Genomic DNA, 7,345 nt, shown 5'->3' with positions numbered 1-7,345 from the left:
TTGTTTCTCTATTTTCATTGAATTCCAGGAAGACTTTAATTTCTTTCTTGATTTCTTCCTTAATCCAGGTGTGGTTCAGTAGTTGACTGTTCAGTTTCCATGAGTTTGTCGGCTTTCTGGAGGTAGGATTGTTGTTGAATTCTAACTTTAATCTGTGGTGATCTGATAAGATGCAGGTAGACACTGATATTTTTTTGTATCTGTGGAGGTTTCCTTTGTTTCCGAGTATGTGGTCAATTTTCGAGAAGGTTCCATGGGCTGCAGAGAAGAAGGTATATTCTTTCCTATTTGGGTGGAATGTTCTATAGATATCTGTTAAGTCCATTTGCTTCATTACCTCCAGTAGTTCTCTTACTTCTCTATTAGGTTTCTCTCTGATTGACCTGTCCATTGCTGAGAGAGGTGTATTGAAGTCTCCTACTACTAGTGTGTGTGGTTTGATATCTGCCTTGAGTTTTAGTAATATTTCTTTTACATACATGGGTGCTTTTATATTAGGGGCGTAAATATTCAGGATTGAGACATCATCCTGACAAATTGTTCCTGTTATGAGTATAAAGTGTCCATCTCGATCTCTTCTGATTGATTTTAGTTTGAAGTCAGTTTTGTTAGAAATTAATATGGCCACACCTGCTTTTTTCTTAGGACCATTTGCTTGAAAGACCTTTTCCCAACCCTTTACTCTGAGTAGATGCCTGTCTTTGTGGTTGAGATGTATTTCTTGCAAACAGCAGAATGTTGGATCCTGTTTTCGTATCCAATCTCTTAGCCTGTGCCTTTTTATTGGTGAATTGAGACCATTAATATTAAGTGATATTAATGACCAGTGGTTGTTCATGCCGGATATTCTTGTTGTTTTTGGAAGTAGAATTTGTGTGTCTCCCTTCTTTGAGTTGTGCTAGTGAAGGGTCGCTAGATGCCTGAGTTATTGTAGGCAGTGTTGGCAATGTTGGATTCCTTGGGTTGCGGTTTTCCTTCTATTACTTTCTGTAGGGCTGGATTCGTGGCTACGTATTGCTTAAATTTGTTCTTATCCTGGAATGTCTTGGTTTCTCCATTTATAGTGAACGAAAGCTTGGCTGGGTATAGTAGTCTGGGCTTGCATCCATGGTCTCTTAGCTTCTGCAGTACTTCTATCCAGGACCTTCTGGCTTTCATTGTTTCCATAGAGAAATCAGGTGTAAGTCTGATTGGTTTACCTTTATAAGTTACTTGGCCTTTTTCCTTTGCAGCTCTTAGTATTCTTTCTTTGACCTGTATATTTTGTGTTTTGATTATTATATGGCGAGGGGATGTTTTCCTTTGATCCAGTCTGTTTGGTGTTCTGTATGCTTCTTGAATATTCAAAGGAATATCTTTCTTTAAGTTGGGAAAGTTTTCTTCCATAATTTTGTTCAAAATATTTTCTGGGCCTTTGAGCTGTGACTCTTCTCCTTCTTCTATTCCTATTATTCTTATATTTGGTCTTTTTATTGTGTCCCATAATTCCTGAATGTTTTGTGATGAGAATTTGTTGGCTTTGCAGTTTTCTTTGATCAGAGCATTTATTTTCTCTATGGTGTCCTCAGAATCTGAGATTCTTTCTTCTATTTTTTTGTATTCTATTGATTATGCTTGTTTCTGTAGGCTGTGCTCGTTGACCTAGATTTTCCATATCCAGCTGGTCCTCAGTTTGTGTTTTCTTCCTTGCTTCCATTTCAGTTTTCAATTCTTGAACTGTTTCCATTACCTGTTTGATCGTTCTTTCTTGGTTTCCCAGGGTATTATGTACGTATTTACTCATTTCTTCAAATTTTTGGTTATACTTCTCATCCATTTCTATAAGGGCATTTTTCACATGTTGTTTAAGCTACTCTACTGCTTTCAAAAAGTCAATTTTTTTTCACTTCTTCTGTGTTAGGGTGTTGGAGACCTTTTGTTGTAAGATCATTGGGTTCTGGTGTTTTCATGCTGATTTTCAGATTATTGGGTGAATTCTTTCCTTGACGCCTGCCCATCTCCTCCTATCGATGCTATCTAAGGGGTCTGTTAAAACTGGTTCAGGTTTCCCTGCTGGCCAGGGGCTCCTCTTACAAAATGCCCTTGCTCTGTTTCCTGGTTCCTGCCGGGGGGGGGGGGGGGGGGGGGGGGCCAAGATCCCTCTCACCCCCCAGAAGGGTCTTCAAGAATAGGACCCGGCTCCTCCTTTGCCAGGGACCTCCCCAACCGAATGCCTACCTCTTTGGTTTAATTGTAGTGGGGCGTTCTGTTCTTGGTGTTTTGCGCAATCCCTGCAGCCTGCTTCTGCTGCTGGGTTGGTTCCCGCCACCAGCAGCCTGTGTCCTCTGCTGCCGCTCCGGTCCCAGCCGGTTCCAGCCTGTCCCAGTTGGTCCCCGCCGGCTGCGCTGGGCGTCCTCCGGCCGCCTTCCGCCGCCCAGCCCGGTGTTCCGGCCGCCTTCCGCCGCCCGGCCCGGTGTTCCCGCCTATACATTACATTTTAAATGAACTACACAATCGCAATACCCTAATCAATATCAGAAATACATATACATATAACAAAATTGACCTTAAAGTCCATACCAATGCAAATTATATCATATCCCCCTTTAAATGTAAAAGAACGTTTATAAACAATATTTGGGAACATGGGCACAGTTTTTTCTCTCCAAACTGCTTCCTGCTGAATGGGGGCACTGTTATTCAGATCTTTCATGGTGTAACTTGTGTGCCAGGGTCATCTCAGTCAGCAGTTGAGTGAAGTAATTTTTTTTTTTTTTTGGTTTTTATTTTACTTTATTTTTTTTGTTTTGTTTTTTTTATTGAGAAAAGGAGAAAAAAAAAACAAGTTTCCACCTCCTCCCAGCCTCCCATTTCCCTCCCCCTCCTCCCCCCCTACGCCCCCTCCTCCCACCCTTCTCCCCCTCCCCCCACTCCTTTCCCCCTCCCTCTCCAGTCCAAAGAGCAGTCAGGGTTTTCTGCCCTGTGGTAAGACCTAGGACCTCCCACCTCCGTCCATATCTAGGAAGGTGAACATCCAAACTGGCTGGGCTCCCACAAAGCCATCACATTACGTAGGATCAAACCCCCGTGCCATTGTCCTTTGCGTCTCATCAGCCCTCATAGTTCGCCATGTTCAGAGAGTCCAGTTTTATCCCATGCTTTTTCAGTCACAGTCCAGCTGGTCTTGGTGAGCTCTCAATAGATCAGCTCCACTGTCTCAGTGGGTGGGTGCATCCCTCGTGGTCCCGACTTCTTTGCTCATGTTCTCCCAAGTGAAGTAATTTTTTGAGGGTGTTCACAGCAACTTTTCAGGAGGGCATGGTCTATCATATCATATTGGGATAGATGCAATCCACAGGGTCTGGTCCTCTGTGAAAACAAAAGAAGTCCCTCTCCAAAGCATCATATCCTTAGACCCAAATTTTGAAATCGTAATACCCTTATATCCATTCTGGTTTAGCTTGGCAGCCCATGTAATGAAATGTCTCTCTGTACTTTGCTCCTTCACAGTCAAAAATTTTAAAGAAAACACAATGTACATAATCCAGACTCTCTGTGAATTTTCCATTTTTACGTGGCTTATTTTTCTTTATTTATTTTAATCTATAATTATCTGTACTCTGTTTCTTTAAAGACTTTACCCTTTTTTTATGGGCATTAACTTTATTCTCTATTTTTTTTTTCTCTCAAGCCTATGTACACTCATCCAACATTGTGATTCATTTAGAGGTCTTTTATGTCTGAAATTTGTTTTATTGTGAATCTGTCATTTTTTTACTATCCAGGAGCATTTCTTAAAATGTTAAGCACTTCTTAAAAACTTAAGTTGCGCCACATAGGGGTAATACAGTACTGCCTGTTTCCTGCCCAGTCTAAACCTTAACTACGCTGTTATTATGGTAATTACGGTAGTTCCTGCCTGAGGTCAGCACAGTTCAGCATGGAGCAGCCATTCCTGCCTCAGATCCATTTGGTGCCCCTGAGCCACACAGTTCCAGGCACACAGCAAGTCCACATTGGAGCCACAGTCAGCAGTTTAATTCTGAGACTGAGCGTGTGGCACAGAAACTCTTTTCTTCCAAGTTACAGCCAAATCTGACACGCAGAGCACTGCACAGTCTAAAAACACGTCTCTGTCGGCAGGAATCCGCCATGCTCTTCCACCTGCCTAAGCCTGATTCTGCTGTCTGCCCAGGTGCAGGCGGGGAGCGATCAGCATGGTCTCAAAGCACTCTCCTGAAGGCGTAAGTCACAAACAATGCCACACCAATTTGGGATTATGATTAATAGGGTGGTATTTATTTAAAGGGGAAAAAACTTACAGATCACTGTCCCAGGCAACAGCCCTCTAAGCAACCAGGAAAGGAGTCTAGTCGCTGGCGGAGCAGGAAGTGAAGAGAGAGAGGAGAGGGAAGTGGCCGCTTTTTTAAAGGGAGAGAGACCACGCCCCAATGGGCTGGTATCTCAGCGGTGATAGGCTGGAGGAGTGGGAGGACCTCCCGCAACACTCTCCTTCCGATCCCAAGTAGGAACACAAACATCCAATCCCATAAAAGCCACTGAAATGCTTTAAAGCTATAGTTCATGCTGGCAGCACAGCCCCAAGAAGCTGCGCTTTAAAGTGACGCAGCGTTTTTTCTGCTGCTGTTGCTGAATCAGGAAATCTCTCTACAGCACGCCACTAACAAACAGCAAAAATCTGTGTTAACTCTCTATCCCTTATTTTTAACCGTCTCAGGTTTTTAAGTGGATTTAGTCCATCACGTCTGGGCGCCACTCTGCAGTAATAAGATTGGCGGGCTGGGCTGCGTCCCGCCACCTGGCAAGCTTTACCTGAAATAATTACACGGAAACAGTATTCTTTTAAACACTGCCTGGCCCATTAGTTCCAGCCTCTTATTGACTAGCTCTTACATATTGATCTACCCCATATCTAATAATCTGTGTAGCCCACGAGGTGGCATACCAGGGAAGATCTTAACCTGCGTCTGCCTCAGGTCGGAGAATCATGGCGACTCACTGATTCAGCTTCTTTCTCCCAGCATTCTGTTCTGTTTTCTCCGCCTTCCTAAGGGTTGGACTATCAAATGAGCCTAGGCAGTTTCTTTATTAATAAGAAATCACATCCACATCATATGATCAGTAATATTTAAGATACAGGAGCACCCAAACATCAACCCCCACACATTCAGAAATGTCCTGAGCTTTGAATACATGGTCACCTCTTCCTAACAATCAAGATTTTTTTAGCTATAACCAAGGGTTCTTGTTCCCTTGGGTGAGAGGGGCTGTGTGATGTCAGAAAGTAATTCTAAGTCTACAAATCCCCAGAAGGGTTTAGGTTTCAAAGGGGTGTTTCTAGAGCTGCTCAGATGATGGTTCAGAAAGTCAAGCATCTGGAGTTACAGACAGAGACCCACATTGGAGCACCGGACTGAGCTCCCAAGGTCCAAATGAGGAGCAGAAGGAGGGAGAACATGAGCAAGGAAGTCAGGACTGTGAGGGGTGCACCCACCCACTGTGACATGGGGCTATCTATTGGGAGCTCACCAAGGCCAGCTGGAGCTAAATAAGCATGGGATAAAACCAGACTCTCTGAACATGGCAGACAATGAGGGCTGCTGAGAAGCCAAGGACAATGGCACTAGGTTTCGATCCTACTGCATGAACTGACTTTGTGGGAGCCTAGCCTGTTTGGATGCTCACCTCCCTGGTCCTGGATGGAGGGGGGAGGACCTTGGACTTCCCACAGGGCAGGAAACCCTGACTGCTTTTAGGACTGGAGAGGGAGGGCAAAAAAAGTGGGGGGAGAGGGGAGAAGTGGGGAAAGGAGAGAGGAGTGTGGGGAGGGGGAGGGAAATGGGAGGTGGGGAGGAGGCAGAAATTTTTTCAACAAAAAAAAAAGAAAAAAAAGAAAGTCGAGCATTCTTGTTAACTGGTGCTAGAGCAGCTGTTGCAACTGGAGCTTCAGCTAATGCTGGATCTTTACTGCATGGGACAGTCAGAACTAGAGTTGTTTCAGGTTAATAAGGCTCTGGAGCTGCAGATGGGTCTTGAATATCAGGCAGGTCCCTCTGGAGACGATACCTGGAACCCTCCCAGGTCTGACCATCATAGAGAAAAGTTTCCAGGCTGTGGTTCACTTTAGGAATAGAGCCCAGAGAGAATGTGCCTGGAGACATGGACTCTACACTGAGAGAGAAAGGGACAGTTGAGCAATCACAGGGACAGATTGACCCAGCAGCTGTTTGTGAGCTTCCACTTATCTCTGGCAATCATCACAGAACATTCTGGAACTTCTTTTCTTTATAATTATGCCTTGGTTCCTGAACTAGGTCTGCAAAACAATAAAAGACCGTGGAAGACCTGAGTGCCCCAGACTTCGCCATAAGGTGAAGATACTGAATGGAAAAAAAGCATGGTTAAAGCAATACCTACAGACACACACACTAACACACACACACACACACACACACACACACACACACACACACACACACGTCTGGAGGCCTTGATGCCAAGAAGGAGGTAGGAAGGAATGTTGAGTAGGACTTGACACCAAAAGACTAGGGAAGGTTCAGCTAGAAAATCTGGGGGTTTTACTTATATCTCTGATGTCTAGGTCGTTAATACTCTGTTGAGACATTAATGTGGATCCATCTTGTTACCTCATTGAAGAAGCAAACTCCTACAGCCTCAGAAGCACATATGTTTACCATCCACAACTGTCCCAAGCTGTCTCAAGCACAGTAGATATGTTCAGGGTGGGACATTATAAATGTTCAGATGACTTATGCAGAATATGTATTCCAGCAGCAGGAGAGAGGGATTAGAGACAGACCAGGGTCTGGTACTCCATCACTCAAACTTTCATACAATTTCCACATGTTTCTCCAGGCTAGAGTACATGCAAGAATCAAAATATTTCTCAGCAGGAGCTTTTGTTCTTAGTTGTACACACTATGCTACTTTGACTGCTTCCTGGAACCTTTGAAAAAACTTTCCAAGTGCTCAACTCAGAATACATTCACATACAAACAGAACTAAATGGACTCAGTATGTTTTAATAACATGTGATTATATGCTTGTATCAATGAAAATTAAAGAACACATACATAGGGGAAATAAAGAGATGGTTGGATGGGGAGAGGGCAAGGGTTGGAGTCATATATGCAGCTAAGGAAATTTGAGTTTCTGAAAAGACAACCACTATTTAAAAAAGAAATTGCTTGTTGCAACATTTTGTATGATCTCTGTAATTTTTTGCACATTTGAAACCACTCTGAAAGCTAAATTGAATTAGAAAGCATGATAAGTGAGTCCCATTTCTATGACCTAGCACTTATTATAGAGTTTCTAGTTTGGA

This window comes from Microtus oregoni, unplaced genomic scaffold (assembly GCF_018167655.1).
Source record: "Microtus oregoni isolate MIOR12 unplaced genomic scaffold, Mior012 000006F_ref0000085, whole genome shotgun sequence".
Lineage (NCBI taxonomy): Eukaryota > Metazoa > Chordata > Mammalia > Rodentia > Cricetidae > Microtus > Microtus oregoni.
Note: the sequence above shows the minus strand (reverse complement) of the source record.